Below are 19,303 nucleotides of genomic sequence, written 5' to 3' on the forward strand. Positions count from 1 at the left end.
CCCCTGAGAAACTATAACTATAAGGAAGACCTCACTCTACCCAAGAACGCTCCTATTCAGGGAAATGCCTCTGGCCTTCCCTGTAATACTCAGTTGGCTTCTCCTTTGGGGCATGGCACATACAAGGCTATGACAACACTGGCCTCACGCACAAACATTCAGAGAAGATAAACAAACCAGCCCACAGCTGCCACAACTTCCTCCAACTAGAACAACTGTTCCTAGAACGCCATACTGTGATTCAGATCTCCACTGTTTTACTGCCTGTCATGGAAGCATTAATGGGTAGTTAAGATTTAGCTGACAGCGGGGTCTTTATTTTGTGTAGGCTTTAGAGCCAAGGTGGGGATTCAAGCCTGCACTGGCCGTGTTGTTCCTGACAATACCACAGAATGACAGAAGGTAAATTTGGAAATGACTTTGAGACGGGAAATGGAAGCTTTGGAGAAATGCTCTCCTTGAGACTGGAGGCCTCACTTGGAGAACAAGAGATGACTCCATGTTATGCGAGGTCACCCGCTAAGACTAACTAAGACAACTTTCCTCACAGTTTTGAAAATGAGGAAGTGATATAGGCCAATCTTCCACAAATACACAGTTCTTAAGAAATTGGTCCTGGAAGGGGAAAAGGAAGGAAAAGAAAGCTTACTGTGGTTGGGACTCTGGCGTGGCTTTCCTACTGAGAGAGGGCTCTCACCAGACTGCTAGGATAGAAGAAGACAGGAAGCTTAGTTGATGTTGCCATGGTCTGCCATCTCCCGGGCGCTCTTAGTGGACAGATCAAGTTGAACAGCATGAGAGTAGAATGAAATCCTTGAATGGGTACCATGGGCTTTGCCAAAGAATGTTCAGGAGGATCTCTACTGAGTGACCAGAATCTAGGTCCTCCAGCAAGAATCCAACTTCGTGCTGAATAAGCTTGTTCCCTCCTCCACCATGGTTTCCTTCGGCTACAGAAAAGTGGCATGAAACTAAACCCCCTGCTCATGGATCCCAGATGAGTGAGAAAGCTCACACTTGCTAAACGAAAAAGAAAGTGTGCCAGGTCTGCCTGTGGTGACCTTGAGCAGCGAGAAAAATAAGTGGCCTTTCCCCTAGGGAGTTAGGCCAACGCATGACAAGGGGGGTGAGGGGAAGGACACCTCATACAAAAGGCAGAAAACCCGGTCTGAGAGAAACTACAATCGAAGAACAAAGGCACTCTACCAAAAACTTGTTCAGGAACATTCACGGCACCATTATTCATAATAGCAAAAAGGTGAGAACAACCCAAATTTCCATTATTTACTGAACGAATAAACAAAATCTGGTATATCCATGCAATGGAATATTATTTGGCCATAAAAAGCAATGAGGTACTGATGCGTGCTCCAGCGTAGGTGAAACTTGAAAGCATTATGCTAGCGACACCTGGGTGGCTCCGTTGGTTAAGCATCTGCCTTTGACTTAGATCCCAGGATGCTGGGATCAAGCCCATTGGGCTCTCTGCTTCTCCCTCTCCCTCTGCTTGCCGCTCCCCCTGCTTATGTTCTCTCTCTGTCATATAAATAAGTAAAATCTCTTAAAAAGAAAGCACTGTGGTAAGTAAAAGAAGCCAGTCACAAAAGATAACATTTATATCATTCCACCTACACAAAATATCCAGAAGAGGCAAACTATATAGACAAAAAGTGGATTGATTAGTGACTCTTTAGGACTAGGGAGTGGGAAGATAGCAGAGTACTATCCAAAGGGTACTTGATTTCATTCTGAAGTGATGAAAATATTCTAAAATTGTGCTGGTGGTGGCACACATTTGTGGATACCCTAAAACCCACTGAATTGTGTACGTTAAATAGGTAAGTTTTGTGGCATGTGAATTATAGCTCAAGAAATCTGTTTTCAATAAAATAAGAGCTAGAGGGGTGGCTGGGTGGCTTGGTCATTAAGCGTCTGCCTTCACTTCAGGGCATAATCCCAGGGTCCTGAGATCAAGCCCAACATCAGGCTCCCTGCTTGGTGGGAAGTCTGCTTCTCCTACTCCCACCTCCCATTCCCCCATTTCTGTTCCCTCTCTGTTGCCTCTCTCTCTCTCTGCCAAATAAAATCTTTTTAAAAATTTTTCTTAAAAAAATAAATAAGAGCTAGTAATGCTGTCAAAGAGACTCATTTAAATCAACCACCACCCCTCCAAATAGCTGCAGAAAAGATGCAATAAAGGCATGGGAAAAGATTTTTTTTAAAAAGTCACATTTTCTGCAAAAGCTTATGCTGTACTATTTCATCACAAAACTTTAAGAAGTCCTAGAAGGTGATGCATCAGTTTAGGACCTGTCAGGAAAACAGAGACCACATGGGTTAATTTAACAGAGGGAATATAGGAACTGCTCAGGCTGATAAAACAAAAGGTGTGAGGAGAAGCATGAGGAGGGAGTCGAGTTAGTCATACAGTTGCCATCCCTGGGGAAACCAAGAAAAGAGGGGGACGTTAGCTGAACTTAGAAACAAAGGAGGTGGCCCACAGAGTTGGGACTTGGACCTCTGGGGAGGGGGCACCCTGGTTGTTTCTACTACCTCGGGATTTGGAGAGGAGTCCTCAGGGGAGCAGGGTCTCAAGTCCTCTGAGGAGGGGGGCACTGTTCAGCCACTGCTCAGCTTTCCCAGGGAGGATCAGCAGCCTGGTTCTGGAAGCAGGCAAAGAAGTCAGAAACTGGAACCAACTCCTGCACTTGGGCGGAGGTGCTGCCTTGGGATTCTGCTAACAGGAATAACAAGTGGAAAGAGCAAGAGGCTTCTCTTTCCCATCTTCTCATCTCTTTCCATGTGCCCACTATTGACAGTGTTTACCAGGTTGCCCACTGGTGAAGAAGTGTTTGCAGAATCCCAGTCTCAGCACCGCAAAGTTTGGAGCTGGGAGACAGTAGATTAATAGCACAGATGATGAGGAAATGTCAAAATGAGATGAAAGGGATGATTGCAGAGCTAAGGAAACATCAAGACCAATGGTGACATTGCACCATTGACATTTTGGCTGAAAACTGAATTTATCACATGGAGAAAAATGCTTGATGTAATCATAGAGAATTCGGAAGAAAAAGACAAAGATAGTAAAGTAATTAGCAAGGAGATGATACATGTGAGGGACAAGATTTTTTTTTCCCCCAATTTCTTTTTTTTTTTCTGAATTTATTTATTTATTTGACAGAGAGAGAGAAAGAGACCGCGAGAGAGGGAGCACAAGCACAGAGAGTGGGAGAGGGAGAAGCAGGCTTCCCACAGAGCAGGGAGCCTGATGCAGGAGCTGAAGACAGACGCTTAATGACTGAGCCACCCAGGAACCCCCAAATTCTTTTTTTTTTTTTAAGATTTTATTTATTTATTGGACAGAGAGAGATCACAAGCAGGCAGAGAGGCAGGCAGAGAGAGGAGGAAGCAGGCTCCCTGCTGAGCGGAGAGCCCGATGTGGGCTCGATCCCAGGACTCTGAGATCATGACCTGAGCTGAAGGCAGCGGCTTAACCCACTGAGCCACCCAGGCGCCCCAACACCCAAATTCTTTTTAAGAGTGTCTTCTCATTGGCTTTAAGTTGTACAAGATGTTCCAAATAAGAATAACTGTTATCCATGAAGTAGGAAAATCAAAGGTCAGAAAAAAAATATTCAGGGTTGTTTTGCAGAAATATTTCCCTGAAATGATTAAAGAACTTAATTTTAAATATCAGAGTTATACTGTAATAACAAGAAAATCTGTTAGGAACTGATTGACAGCAAGATACGTTGTGGTTAAGACATCAAACTTCAAACGTAGAGAAAAAAACTCTTAAGTAGGTTAAAATCAAATCAGCTGAAGACTTGATTTGTAGAAGTTAAGAGTCTTCCATAAGCACAGTGTCCACAAAGTTCTGGGTGTGAGGGCATTGGAGGGTGCAGGGAGACAGCAAGACTCGAGAATAGTCGTTTAAGTTTCAATAAAACAGGAAGGCATTTTTTAATCTTCTTTTATTTAAATTCAATATTAACATACAGTGTATAATTTCAGAGGTAGAGTTCAGATCAGTCTTTTTTTTTTTTAATATTTTATTTATTTATTTGACAGAGAGAGAAATCACAAGTAGACAGAGAGGCAGGCAGAGAGAGAGGAGGAAGCAGGCTCCCTGCCGAGCAGAGAGTCTGATGCCAGGTTCGATCCCAGGACCCTGGAATCCTGACCTGAGCCCAGGGCAGAGGCTTAACTCACTGAGCCACCCAGGCACCCCCAGTGATACATCAGTCTTACACAACACCCAGTGCTCATTACATCACGTGCCCTTCTTAATGTCCCTCATTCAGTGACCCCATCGACCACCCCCACTTCCCTTCAGCAATCCTCAGTAGTTTGTTTCCTGTTTTTAAGAGTCTCTTATGGTTTGTTTCCTTCTCTGATTTCATTCTGTTTTATCTTTCCTTCCCTTCCCCTATGATCCTCTGTTTTGTTTCTTAAATTCCAAGTATGAATGAGATCATATAACTGTCTTTCTCTGATTGACTTATTTCACTGAACATAATACCCTCTAGTTCCATCCACATCCTTGCCAATGGTAAGATTTCCTTTTTTGATGGCTGTATATTATTCCATTGTATATATACACCACAGCTGCTTTAACTGTTCATCTGTCATTGGACATTTGGGCTCTTTCCATAGTTTGGCTATTGTAGACAGGTCAGCTATAAACATTGGGGTGCAGGTGCCCATTCGGATCACTAATTTGTATCTCTGGGGTAAATCCCTACTAGTTCAACTATTGGGTCAGAGGGTAGCTCTATTTTCAACTTTTTGAAGAATCTCCATACTTTTTACCAGAGTGGCTGCACCAGCTTACATTCCCACCAACAGTATAAGATCTCCCCTTTCTCCATATCCTTGCCAATATCTGTCTTCTCCTGGCTTGTTAATTTTAGCCATTCTGACTGGTGTGAGGTGGTATCTCGTTTATTCATTTGACAGAGAGAGAGAGAGCACACAAGCAGGCAGAGTGGCAGGCAGAGGGCAAGGGAGAAGCAATCTCCCCACCCACCCAGAAGGGAGCCTGATGTGGGGCTCAATTCTAGCACTCTGGGACCATGATTTGACCTGAAGGCAGAAGCTTAACGACTGAGCCACCTAGGTGCTCCTTTCTGCCCATTTCTTGATTGAATTATTTGTTCTTGGGTGTTGAGTTTGATAAGTTCTTTGTAGCATTTGGATATTAGCCCTTTATCTGATAGGACATTTGTATATGCCTCTCCCATTCTGTCGATTGTCTTTTGGTTTTGTCCACTATTTCCTTTGCTGTGCAAAAGCTTTTTATCTTGATGAAGTTCCAATAGTTCATTTTTGCCTTTGTTTCCCTTGCCTTTGGAGCTTTGTCTAGGAAGGCATTTTCAAAACTTCAGGAATATCAGGCTTTCAAAAGATTGCAAATACACTCAAATTCTTTGTAGCTTCTCTCATCAAAAGATAAAGTCTGTTTCTTCATCTTTTTAAAATCTGGGCTGGCCTTATGATTTGCTTTGGCCAGTGATGCAGCAGAAGGGCCATGACGTGAATTCCAAGCTGGCAGTTTCCATTCTCACTCTCTGCCACCGTGCAACCAAGCCTAAGCAAGTCTCCAGGAGGGGCTGTGGGTGTCTTGGTTGACCACCAGACCTGAGCCTCACAGCTCCAGCCAGCCTCGATACCAGCTGGCCAGCTGCTCAGGTAGTTCCAGAAGAGATCAACTGAACTTCCCAGTTGAACCCAGCCCAACTGACCAACCCATAGAACTGGGAGCGAGGAAATGATAGTGGGGCGTGGTTTGTAACCCACGTAAAGGCTAACTGATAAATGATGAAATCCATGTAACTGAATCAAAATCAAATCAGAAATGAAGAAGCTATACATGACAAATACATTTAAATACTGAAATTAAGAAAAAGCAAAAGAAAAATGGATAACAATAGAATGTAAATGGTATAAACCCTGACATGATGAAAAATAATACGAGTCAAAAATTAGGAAGTACGGGGAAGAGGTAGAAGGAAGCGAAAGAGTGTTAATTTCTCTTTCATAGCACGGAACACACTACTGAGCAATGCTGGAGCACATAGTTGAAAAAGTCCCTCTGTCCTAGTATGATTTTTTTTTTTTAAATCAAGTTAACCTTTGAGAAAAATCTTATGAATCAGTCTCTCTGAAAATGAAAAAATATGCATCTGAGCAGTTCCTTCACTTCTTTTGTTAAATTCAAGTAAGACTGAGTTCAACACTGTATTTTATTTTATTTTAGATTTATTTATTTGACACAGAGAGATCACAAGTAGGCAGAGAGGCAGGCAGAGAGAGAGTGGAGGAAGCAGGCTTCCCGCTGAGCCTGAGCCAAAGGCAGAGGCTTTAAACCACTGAGCCACCCAGGCGCCCCTATTTCTTGAAATTTTTATAAAGGGCTTATTTACTTTTTTAAAAAAGAGATTTTATTTATTTATTTGACAGAGGGAGAAAGAGCACAAGTAGGCAGAGAGGCAGGCCGAGGGAGAGGGGGAAGCAGGCTCCCCACTGAGCAGGGAGTCCAATGTGGGGCTCAATCCTAGGACCCTGGGATCATGACCTGAGCTGAAGGCAGACACTCAATTGACTGAGCCACCCTGCTTATTTACTTTTATAAAGACCACAAAGTTGGGTGGCTCAGTGGGTTAAGCCTCTGCCTTCAGCCCAGGTCATGATCCCAGGGTCCTGGGATCAAGCCCCACTTTGGGCTCTCTGCTCAGCGGGGAGCCTGCTTCCTCCTCTTTCTCTCTCTGCCTGCCTGTGATCTCTGTCTGTCAAATAAATAAATAAAATCTTTTTAAAAAATAGCGAAGTTGTAAAAAGAGTTTACAAGAAGTTTCATTAGCAGTCCCAATGGAAAGCAGTATTTTCATAGAGAATATTAAAATGGCATTATGCTCCAAGATTAGTCTGTCTAAACTAGAGGTATGCAATGGCTACATGTTATAATCACCAGGGAGCATTTTTTTTTTTTTTTTTTTTTTTTTTTTTTTTAAAGATTTTATTTATTTTATTTGACAGAGAGAGATCACAAGTAGGCAGAGAGGCAGGCAGAGACAGAGGGGGAAGCAGGCTCCCTGCTGAGCAGAGAGCCCGATGCGGGGCTCGATCCCAGGACTCCGAGATCATGACCTGAGCCGAAGGCAGCGGCCCAATCCACTGAGCCACCCAGGCGCCCCATCCAGGGAGCATTTTAAAAAATATCCATATCCAGGCTTCAGCCAGACCAGAACCATTCAATCAAAATAGCTGGGAAGGGGCCTGAGAATGATACAATTCAGATGTTCCCCCAGGAGATTCTGATGTGCAACTCTGGCTGAGAACCACTTGTCTTAACAGGCCATATAGAAACATTCCTATGACACAACGTGTGTTGCTTGGAAATCAGGCTACTCCTTCCACCCTGTGCCTTTTCTAGCCCACAGGGACATCCAGAGGATCTGTTACTAAAGAAGACAAGGAGAATGAATACTCTTGGTGAGCTACTAGCAGATAGAATTCCTGTCAGCTTGAACTGCGGGCAAGATGCTTTCTTGTTTACGTACAGAAGTAGAGAGAGCCAGGCTCCCCCCACACCCCCTTGCTTTGAGTTGACACGTTTTTGTGTCCCACAGGCTCTAAATGAAAAACACACCCACGACAGAACCAGTTCCTATCAAGTGAGAGGGAATTTTTGTGATTGATTTACCAGTGCTTCTTATACTTTATTAAGTAGAGAAATTGCCCAGGAGTCTTGTTAAAATGCAGAATTTGATTCAGTAGTTCTGGAATGGGGCCAAGATTCTGCATTTCAAACAAGTTCCCCAGGTGATTAGAATGGCTGTCAGGCATCAATTACAATGTCCACCTTAACTATCAGGCACACCTGATATTTACAGTAGCTGAGGAATGCATTTTTTTCCTTGTAGGTGAATATACGAGAGAAGCCAATTATAATCAGAAGGCGCCTAATGAGCAAAGCCAGATTGCAAAGCGTGTGTGATGGCACAGAAGCAAGAAACTGCTCACATGCCAGGTGAATCAGGAGCTGGAGGTAGGCGGAGTCAGGCCGCTGAAGAGTTGGACTTTGATCCGAATTCTGCAGAGCACAAAGCCTCGAAAAGAGATTTACCGGAAAGAAAAGTCTTCCATTGTTAAATTTGTTTGGGAAGTGCTATACACACTACGTCCCTCACTTACATATTTACAAAGCATAATTTGTTTTTAAAGATACTAAGAAGGCTTTTGTCAAATAAAGATAATACCTCATAAACAGTACAGGTTATATAATTTGTGGAGCCCAGTGCAAAATGAAAATTTATCTTTTCCTATTAAGACTTTCTGGAAGGCGATGACAGAGCATTAAACCAATTGTGGAACTCTCCTAAAGCTTCTAAAGCTTCAGGCCTTGTAGGACTGCACTGGTCACATGCCGGTGAAGCTGCCCTGTTCCTGGGGATATTGGGAGCATTAAGTGAAATAATGTATGAAAAGTGCTTTAGGGGCACCTGGGTGGCTCAGTGGGTTAAGTGTCTGCCTTCAGCTCAGGTCATGATCTCAGGGTCCTGGGATCAAGCCTCACATGGCATCAGGCTCCCTGCTCCGTGGGTAGCCTGCTTCTCCCTCTCTCTCTCTGACTGCCTCTTTGCCTACTTGTGATCTCTCTCTGTTTCAAATAAATAAATAAAATCTTTGGGGGGATAAAAAAGTGCTTTAGTGCTTACCTACTGTTAGCACCACTACCAAAGCTACAGTTGGGTGTCAAGCCTGGAATCACCACTACCAAAGCGGCTACCAAAGCTTATATCCTGTAAGCACTAAATAAATAGTAAGGATGGTTTTCACATAGCTTTTAGTGAGGACTCTTGGTTGTAATAGAAACTGACTTCATTTAGCTTAGGCAAAAAAAAAGCAGAATTTGTTAAATGATCCAGGAATGTGTTTCAGAATCCAAGGGTAGAAGCTGCTAGCAAGGTACAGGAAGAAAGGGCTCTCTTTTCCTCTCTCAACTCCAGTTTTCTTTATGGGTTCCTTGTCCACACTGTGGGAAAAATCAGCCCAGAGGTGCCAGGTTCAAGAGACTTCCCGGAGGGATACTGGGGTCTCTTAGTCCTAATTTCACATGCTGAGGGAGGACTCTGATGGCTCCATCAATTTCCACCTGGATGAGGCAACTGTACATAAAGACTCTTCATCTATTATCAGCCCAGTGGAAGGGGAAGAAGGCAACGTATGCGCATCTCAGTGTCTCCCATACTTACCTGATCATGAGACATTTCTTGAAGGAACATCTATTAGTATTGAATAGAACATACTCGGGAAATGCTGTCGTGGGTGATAGGAAGCTATGGAATGGCTAAAGGAGAGGCGAAAGAGCCAGGAATCAGATGTTCATTTTAGATGGCAGGGAGCAGAACTGACTAGACCAAACAAGACTGAACACAAGAAAGCAAAGTAAGAGCTCGCTCTAGATATCCAGACCTGGGAAGCAAGGCTAGTATTAATGAGGATATACGAGGAAAAACCGTCTCCAGAAATATTTGGGAAGTGAAAATTCGGTATGGGGAGAAAGGTATAAGAGAAACAGACAAGGATGTATCAAAGGGCTAACTTGGGGTACTCAATCGGTTGTGGTATACCAACTGTTGAGCTAACACAAGAATTGGGCGATGGGTCTAAGTTGTTTCTGTTTGGTGCCAGGAAGAATATTCAGCTGGAAATATCTCGAAGCCTGAAATGTGGGCCACAGGTAAAAGTCTTGAGGCAGATTCAGATATCACATGCTTTCAGTAATAATTAAAAACCGAGAAGTTCAGGCATTCAACATATAATCTTTGAACACTACTATGGTCCAGGCCCTGGGACACACACACACACACACACACACGCGCGCGCGCGCGTGATAAAACACTCATCCTCCTGCAAGCCCATCATGGAGCTTACAGTCGCCCAGGAAGAAAAATCACACAGCACTCCTTTTCAGAACTACAGAATGTCAGAGAGTTGTGCCAACCATGGAGAACAACACAGTGCCGGTGCCCCTACCACATGTCGGCTGTGTGACAGGGCCAGACTACGGTTGGGTCTCAAGCCTGGAATCATCACTACCAAAGCCACAGGGACAGGACGGTGGGGATGGGCGTGCGGACCTGACGGTGCACTTGGCGAGCGCGGGTGATGAAAAATCGGGCGGCGAGTGAGAATCACTAGCCCAGAAGGACCTGGGTCTCCTTTGTGTTTACCCCGGCCAAGCACTGCGCGCCGGCAATGTGCTGAGCTGGGTCCACTTGCCCAGGAGGCAACTAGAATGACAGTCCATTTTAAGGGGTTCACTTTCCCACCCCAAATGCGTCTCCATCGTCTTGTTGCGGGGAGAGAAGAAGGATGAACCCTATGGGCCTGGATTACTGTCCGGCTCCTGTGGGTGCCAGCACCCCAGAGGCGAAGTTCGAGGAGTACTGCGCGGTCACAGGCAACTGACATCCGCACAGGCAGCGGCGAACAATGAGCTACCAGGGAGGAAGCGAAGGGTAAGCGAATTCGGAAGTCGAGGCTGCACGCGGGAAGACAGAGGCGAACGCGGAGCTCGGCGACACCACGCCTGCGCCGGTCGAGCTCCCGAGCGCGTCCCCGCCTGGCGCACCCGCCGAGCCTAGCACCAGCTGCGAGCCCGCAAGGTGAGGGCGGGGGAGCGCACGCCTAAGGGACGGTCGAAACGCGCGAGCGCAGAGAGCGTGCGCACGCGCAGAGCTCCCGCCGGCCGGGGCCAGAAGCGCGGGAGAAGCGACGAAAGCCACTGAGAAGAGCCGCACGTCGGTGAGTGCTCCCCCCTCCCCTTTCTCCCGGAGTGCCTTGCGCGCGGCCGGTGGGCGGGGGGGGAGGGGAGGGGAGGCGGCGGTGGCAGCCATGTTGTTGTGAGTCTCTGTGTCTCACCCTCGGTACTTCGGTGGTTCGGAGGAGGAGGGGGAGGAGAAGGAGGAGGTGGGGTGGGGGGGAGGGAGGTAGGTGGAGAAAGAAGATATTGCCGCCACCGAAGGCGGAGGAGGGAAGGACGGCCAAGAGCGACGCCGCCGTGTGCCCAACGGTCGGTGTCTCCGGCTGAGGCAGCGCGGCCGCAGCAGCCCCGTAAGTCAGTCCGCGTTTGCTCCCTCTCCCCGTGCTCTGGCGCCACAGAAGCTGGCTTCCTGGGCTTTGTGTGGCCGTCTCGGCGGGAGCAGCCCGCAGGGCGGGAGGGCGGACAGGCCTGGGGGAACCCAGGGCAGCTGCGGCCTGGGGCCCGGGGCCCGCTCGCACAATGCGGGGGGAGGGGTGCCGGAAGGGGGTGTGCGCCCGGCGCGGGCGGGGGGGTGCTCGGCTCTCCCGCTTCCTTTCCTCCCCCACGCCTCTGCCTTGCGGCGCTGGGGGGCCCACCCCACTAGTCCTGGGTTTCTGGGCGCTGGGGGTTAGGGACCGAGCTGTCCGTTCAGCCCATGGTCGTTAAGAGGGGGGGAGGACGGTAGATCCAGAGAAGTGTGCGAGTTGGAAGTGGGCGAAGAGGAAGGAGTGGGTTTATGAAAACAAATACGGGAATTCTTGGGGGCCCGAGTGTGTCCAGGAAAAGCTTTCGGCAGACAGGTGTGGATATGAAAGGAACAGCGACTTGGGTTAGTTAGACTCTTAGGTGCTATTATTAAGGAATGTTATGTTCGTTCCTGGAACAGGCTTTGACACTCAGATATAGAAATTGAAATGAAAGAAAAGATTAGAGGCTTCAGATATTTTAGCAGTAGTTAGTTTGGGCCAAATTTGCGGATAATTGTTAAAAGTTTTATCCCAAACGCTTGTAAAAGTTAGGCTGCTTCTGAGAACACAGCTAGGGAAAACCCTATTTCTTAACTTAGGTTTTCATTCTAACACATATTTAGACATCATGAGGGTTAATATTACCAGCATATAAGGTGTAATAAGACAGTAATGTCAGTTAAAATCAGGATTTCGGGTATTGTGAGATCTTAAGAAAAGTGATGGTTTTTTTTTTTTCGTTTTTTTAGAGAAAGCTTTATTAGACAAATGCTTTTAAACGCTTAAGAGAACTGTTAATATTTGTAAAGGTATATCAAGAAAACAGTTTTAATAAAGGAAGTTACCTAAGGATTTTAAAAGCTTGTTTACTGCTTAGATTTCGTGTTTAATAGGTGACTCACCATGTGACCTGGAGTATCAGAGGACAATTTAAGGAATTCTGGTTAGAAATCCTATTTAGAATACAATTACAAATATTTTTAATGGGCTTACGTTTCTGTTGTTATTCTTTTAATACTTTTTTTAAATAGAGGATTTGCTTCATTTGCACAGGCATAGTGAATAGTTGTTAATATTTCCCTTTGCATGAATGTCTTTTAAAGTTCAATTTTTGGTGAACTTTATTTATTTAGAATTGTCTTTTGGTGTCCGGAAGGGCGGTTTTTTTACCCAGCAAAGACTTACACTGATTTAATAAATTAGTTGTATTTCAGAATCCTGGTTTTTAAGCTTTTTAAGTTCTTTTTTCTTATTTGTACAAGTCTGGCTGTTAATCTTCAAGTTAAATTTGCTATTAACAAACTTGAACATCTTCAAGAAAATTGAAACTTTAATTTTTATACGTAGTTTTCTTAATTTGAGTGTAAAGTTCCCTTAGACGTTTTAATATTTAGTAAGGTTTTAGCTTAAAAGTATAAATTACTGCCATGTTTAAATTGGTCTTACAAGGTTGTCCACTTTAATAGACCAACTTTTCTTTGGCACTACAAGCATATAAGCCAAACTATGCAGTCTCAACAAAGATAATACTAGGATTTTGTGTCCCTTAAACCTTCCATACTTGTTTATAAGTCCTCCTGGTGTTGAAATAATAATTTGTCTTCCTGTGTATGTACTTAGCAGAAGCAACTATGATCAGGGATTTGGGCCAGGTGTGACATCAAAGCCAATCTGGTCAGTGACCAGATAGTCTTGCTTTCTATGGATATTGATAAGATTTTCATAATTTCAAGTGGATGTTGGTTCCTGTCTCCCGGACTCAGGTTCTTTCAATTTGTTGGATTTCTAACAGAGCAAACTATTCTCTTTTTTTTTTTCATGTTTTTAAGATTTAGGATTATTTTAAATACCTGAATTTAAATACCTGGCTTGAATTCATAGTTTTTTTTTTTTTTTTTTTTTTTTTTTTTTTTTTTTTTAAATTTTTTTTTTTTTAAGATTATTTATTTATTTATTTGTCAGTGATAGAGGGAGAGAGAGCGAGCGAGCACAGGCAGACAGAATGGCAGGCAGAGGCAGAGGGAGAAGCAGGCTCCCTGCTGAGCAAGGAGCCCGATGTGGGACTCGATCCCAGGACGCTGGGATCATGACCTGAGCCGAAGGCAGCCGCTTAACCAACTGAGCCACCCAGGCGTCCCTTGAATTCATAGTTTGTGGCTGTTGTACTGGTAGGTGTATGATTAATATAAAAATTGCACTAATAATTAATAAATTGGTTTGTGATGTATTAGGTAGATTTCTTGCTGTTTTTGAGAAGGTATTAAAAATAGTCCGGCTTGGCCCCTCTTGTCCCGCTTTTTTCACTCTGGCCTGATGAATTTGTAAGAAGGAACTGTTAAGACTATGGCTTAGCCTCTTTCCTCTCTTTCTCTTTGGAAGTCTGCCCCCTGCAGAAAGTGCTTTGTTCTGCTTCTTGAGGCCAGCCACCATGATAGACTGCCCCTTTTTGGAGGACCATCAGTTGTCCAGTGCTATCTGTGACCAGTTTAGGATAATTAAGGGGCGTGGTGGTAGGAACCTCTCTGGCCTAGGTCTAAATTAGTCATTCGATTGTAGCTTGGTCAGTAAAAGGAGAAATTTAAATTGCTTGCTATCAGTCTAGTTCTGTGTCTCTCACTTCTGAATTCTGATGTGGTGGAAAAGTTTCCCTTCAGACCTCATTATTTAGGAGCTAATATTTTTTTAAGATTTTTTTTATTTATTTGAGAGGGAGACAGAACATGAGCAGAGGGAACAAGACAGAGGGAGAAGCAGACTCCACACTGAGCAGGGAGCTGGATGCCAGACTCGATCCTAGGACCCTAAGATTATGACCTGAGCCTAAGGCAGATGCTTAAGACCAGCCCACTGAGCCACCCAGGTGCCCTAGAAGCTAATATTTTAATAATGATATTTATATTTAGGAATATAGATGGACCTTTTTCACTTGAAATATATTGTTTCTGTAGTGGGAAAGTGAATTTTTGCAGATTACTTTTGAAGCCTTTCCAATGAAACAGTATAGAAGTAGTACATAGGTAGTAGTTCATGGTAAATGCTTTTTTCTTCTTAGAGTTTCAGGTAGCGGTATGTTACCAGACAAAGTTAGTGTATTTTTTTCCTTAGTGACTTTTTTGTCCAACTCAGCTACTTTATAAATGAAAGCTAAAACTTGTCTAATTAAACAGTGTCACCTACTAGAGAGTCATTTTATTTATTTGTCAGAGAGAGCGAGCAAGCACAAGCCGGGGAAGTGGCAGACAGGAGTAGCAGGCTCCCCATTGAAAAAGGAGCCTGATGCTGGACTCAGTCTCAGGACTTTGGGATGACGACCTGAGCTGAAGGCAAATGCTGAACTGACTGAGCCACCCATGCGTCCCAAGTCATTTAATTCTTAATGAAATTGTGGACATTTTTGTCTTCCCTTGACTTTTTTTGGGGGGGGGGTTTATTGATTGATTGATTGGACAGAGGGATAGAGAGAGAGAGAGCTACAAGTAGGCAGAGGGAGAGGGAGATGCAGGCTCCCCAACGAGCAGGGAGCCCAGTGCCCAGTGCAGGACTGGATCCCAGCCAAAGGCAGCAAAGGCAGATAGATGCTTGACTGAGCCACCCAGACGCCCTTGTTGACCTTTTAAAAAAAAAAAATTTCATTCATTTATTTTGACAGAGATCACAAGTAGGCAGAAAGGCAGGCAGAGAGAGAAGGGGAAGCAGGCTCTCCACCAAGCAGAGAGCCGGAGACACAGGGTCTCAAGTCCTGAGTCCCAGGACCCTGAGACCATGACCCGAGCTGAAGGCAGAGGCTTCAACCCACTGAGCCACCCAGGCACCCCATGTTGACCTTTTTCTTTTTCTTTTTTTTTTTTTTTTTTTTTTTAAAGATTCTATTCATTTATTTGACAGAGATCACGAGTAGGCAGAGAGGCAGGCAGAGAGAGAGAGGAGGAAGCAGGCTCCTGCCGAGCAGACAGCCCGATGCGGGACTCGATCCCAGGACCCCGAGATCATGACCCGAGCCGAAGGCAGCGGCTTAACCCACTGAGCCACCCAGGCGCCCTCTTTTTTTTTTTTTTAAAGATTTTATTTATTTATTTGACAGATAGAGATCACAAGTAGGCAGAGAGGCAGGCAGAGAGAGAGAGGAGGAAGCAGGCTTCCTGCGGAGCAGAGAGCCCGATGCGGGGCTCGATCCCAGGACCCTGGGACCATGACCTGGGCCTAAGGCAGAGGCTTTAACCCACTGAGTCACCCAGGCACCCCTGTTGACCTTTTTCTTAAATGAAGTTTTACTTGACCATTTCCTGGCTCCTTTCTGTATTTTTCTAAAGTGCTTTAAAGAATTAAAAAAGTGTGGGCTATTCAAGCACATTGGTAAAGTCATGGTTTCTTTAGTATATTTCACCTCTGCAAATGCAGCTACTGTAATCCCATCCATTTTTAGTTTACATATTATAGATTTTTACTTCTTATTCACTTACTGTTCTCTTCTGGGAGATTAAAGATGTTGGAGTAGAGTACTAGAAAAATGGAGTAGAGTAATAGAAAAACATACAAATGGGTACACCTTACGTTCATATCTCAGGATTTCACTGTAACTGGCAAGCATAAAAAAGGGGAAGAAGTGTGAAGGGAAAAGGGGTAGGTAGTACTTGGAATGTCAGAATACTTTGGACTGACAATGGGATAGGGAAAGAAAAAAGGCGGTCGTTATTGCCTACCTAAGGTGAAAGGTAACATTTGAACCATAAAACTTGCATTCCAGGAAGGGATTTGGTGAAATTGACTATAAAATGACACTTCAAAACCATCCTTGAAGATAGATTTTTGTGATTTTTTTTTTTTTTTTAAACATACATTTATTTGAGAGAGTGAGAGAGCACACAAGATGGGCGGGTAGAGAGAATCCTCAAGTGGACTCCCTGCTGAACATGGAGCCCAGTGCACTGCTCCATCCCAGGTCCCCGAGGTCATGACCTGAGCCCAAATCGAGAGTCGGTGCTTCATTAACTGAGCCACTCACGCACCCCAGATCTTTGTGATTTCTACTGTATCTCATATAAAGAGCTCTAGATCTCAAGGTGGTGGTCTTGTGATTTTAGGCAGTGGTTTTGAAAGACTTACTTAGGGATCAGTGGAATACTGTCTCAGCTGTGTAAAATGCTACTGGTTTTATTCATTCAGACATTGAAAAGGGTGAATAAATAGTAGAAATAAGCTGACCTTAAGTATAGGTCTTTGCTAGGCAGTCAGATAAGATAAGGCAAATTGTAGGTAGAGAAAAATATGGATGGTTTTGTTAAATACTAAAAATGACATTTTTAGTATTTAGGTAGGAGCCACTTGTGTTTTCCATTTTGGTGACCAGTTCATTTATTACCATCTGTTTAGTATCTGTCAGCACTTTGAAGTTTGAATAAATGTAAAATACTAAATTTTCTGTAGTACAGTCTGAATCTTTACAATCTGATATAAATAAGATTTGAAAGTTTGAGAAGATGATAGCTAAAGTTTTCTCTGGAGATGTTTTCTTGGACCACCTTGCAGTTCAAGTGTAATAGATTGCTGAAAATGAATCCAAGGGAAAGTCTTAACGTCCCTTTGTTCACTCCTACACTAGTAGAAAGGGGAGTACTGAGTCTAGGAACTTGTCAAAGATAAATTGTTTGCTAGTTTGTTGTTGTTGTTTTTTAAAGATTTTATTTATTTATTTGACAGAGATCACAAGTAGGCAGAGAGGTGGAGGGGTGGGGAAGCAGGCTCCCCGCTGAGCAGAGAGCCCAATGCGGGGCTCAGTCCCAGGACTCTGAGATCACGACCTGAGCCAGAGGCAGAGGCTTAACCCACTGAGCCATCCAGGCGTCCCCGTTTGCTAGTTTTTATTGTGAGTCTGTTGGAGAAGATAGTCATGGATTATTATTTGAGGAATATTCAGTCCCATTTGTTACCCTGGATGTTCAAAGTTTTATTTTCTTATCAAGGTAGACTACCAGAAACTTGGACAATATTTTTGAGATTTGTAGGCCTTTGATGTGCCAGACTTCCTTTATTTTTTTTTTTAAAGATTTATTTATTTGAGAGAGAGAGAGACACCACAAGTAGGCAGAGAGGCAGGCCGAGGAAGAGGAGTAAACAGGCTCCCTGCTGAGCAGAGAGCCTGATGCCCAGCTTGATCCCAGAACCCTGAGATCATGACCTGAGCCAAAGGCAGAGGCTTAACCCACGGAACCACCCAGGCACCCCCAGACTTTGTTTAGATATCGGAGGTACCAGGTCCTTGTTATTGAGTGTAAAATTAAAAAAAAAAAAAAGACTTGGAGAAATGAACTTAGTCAAGGGATAGGTGAAATGGCTTCATCGAGAGGGATTAGTGTGGGTAATGACCCTGATAGGAGAGAATGGCAGAACTTGACGTGGAAGTAGGGAAAATTGAGAAGATATGACTAGACAGGGCGTCTCTGTGGCTTAGTAGGTTAGGCATCTGCCTTCTGCTCTGGTTGTGATCCCGGGACCCTGGGATTAAGCCCCATGGTAGGGTACCCTGCTCAGTGGGAGCCTGCTTATCCCTCTGCTTGTGCACTCCCCCTGCTTGTGTGCATGCATGCATTCTCCCCTCCCTCAAAAATTTCAGTTTAGGGGCGCCTGGGTGGCTCCTTTGGTTAAGCATCTCCCTCAGGCTCAGGTCATGATCTCGGGTGTGGGATCAGCCCCATGTTGGGCTCCATGCTCAGTGGGGGAGTCTGCTTCTCCCTCTCCCTCTTCACCTCCCCACCCCTCGTGCATTCTCTCTCTGTCTCAAATAAATAAAATCTTCAAAAAGATTTTTATTTAAGGGGCGCCTGAGTGGCTCAGTAGGTTAAGCATCTAGTCTTGATCTCAGGGTTGTTGTGAGTTCAGGCCCTGATTTGGGCTCCATACTGAGCTTGGAGCCTACTTAAAAAAATTTTTTTAGACTTAAATGCATATAAATTTCATTTAAATTCTGCTTAGGAATATTTCTTCAGAGGCCTTTTTTTGGTATATAATTTAGGTAATCCTCGAAACTTAACAGATTTGGTTTCTCTTTTCAGACATTTGTTTAAAATGTCTGAATTTCTAGGCATTTGTTTTTTTAAGTTATTTATTTATTGTTAAGGCTTATTTGTTTATTTGTCAGAGATAGAGTGCGCACAAGCAGGGGAAACCAGGCAGAGGGAGAAACAGACTCCCTGCTGAACAGGGAGCTTGATGCAGGACTCAATCCCAGGACCCTAAGATCAGGACTTGAGCTGAAGGCAGACGCTTAACCAGCTGAGCCACACAGGCACTTGGAAAAGTTTTTTAGACCTCCAACATCTTTAAGAAACTGATTAGGTTAAAAAAGAAGGAAAGAAAGAAAGAAACTGGTTAGGTCATCTCGCTTCAAGTTACTGGGAAAAAAGTAATCACCAGTTCAAGGCTTGTTCATGAATATTTGAGGGATTTAAGAGTCACAACTCATACTTACGACCTAAAAGATTACTCTTATTTAACTGAAAAGTTTGTACAGCTCATATATTTTTTTCATAGACTACCCATAGTAGTCATCACAGACTGAACATATTCTAAAACTTAACTGTTGTAAGTTTTGGCTTTTCCTAGACAAAAGTTAAGGGAGTTGAAATGTTAACATTTTTTTTTTCCTTTTTCTTAGAAATGACTAGAAATACTGCTCAAAATAACTTCTTTTGCATTAACATATTTACAGAAGAAAGTTATGATAATACTGGATTAAAGTTAAGCAGTTTTAACTGTAGGACTTACTGTGTGAGAATGAATTCTGGAATGACCATGTGCTCAGCTTGCAAAAGAACAAATGGATACCAGGGAGCAGTGTATCTTCAGTGTATTGGACAGGGAACCTTATTTTAAAGAACATTGTGAATTGGTGATTAGGGAAAACACTTTGGAAAATTGTGGTCTAAAGAAAAAAAGTACCGGACTCCAGGGTGACTCAGTCTATCTACTAACTGTATTCCTTTTTTTTTTTTTTTAATTTTTAAAGAAGATTTATTTATTTGTTTGT

General features: G+C 43.9%; 1 protein-coding gene across 5 annotated transcripts in view; it reads left to right on the forward strand.

The window, feature by feature from the left end:
- The first annotated feature begins 10,966 nt into the window (after nt 1-10,966).
- PUM2 (pumilio RNA binding family member 2) overlaps nt 10,967-19,303 on the forward strand; it is a 104,477-nt gene continuing 96,140 nt past the window's right edge. For all 5 annotated transcript variants that reach the window (XM_059132559.1, XM_059132561.1, XM_059132564.1 and 2 more), the window contains exon 1: nt 10,967-11,124. The gene's annotated coding sequence lies outside the window, so the exon portion shown is untranslated. The remainder of the gene's footprint in view (nt 11,125-19,303) is intronic.

The sequence above is a fragment of the Mustela lutreola genome, chromosome 9 (genome assembly GCF_030435805.1).
Source record: "Mustela lutreola isolate mMusLut2 chromosome 9, mMusLut2.pri, whole genome shotgun sequence".
Lineage (NCBI taxonomy): Eukaryota > Metazoa > Chordata > Mammalia > Carnivora > Mustelidae > Mustela > Mustela lutreola.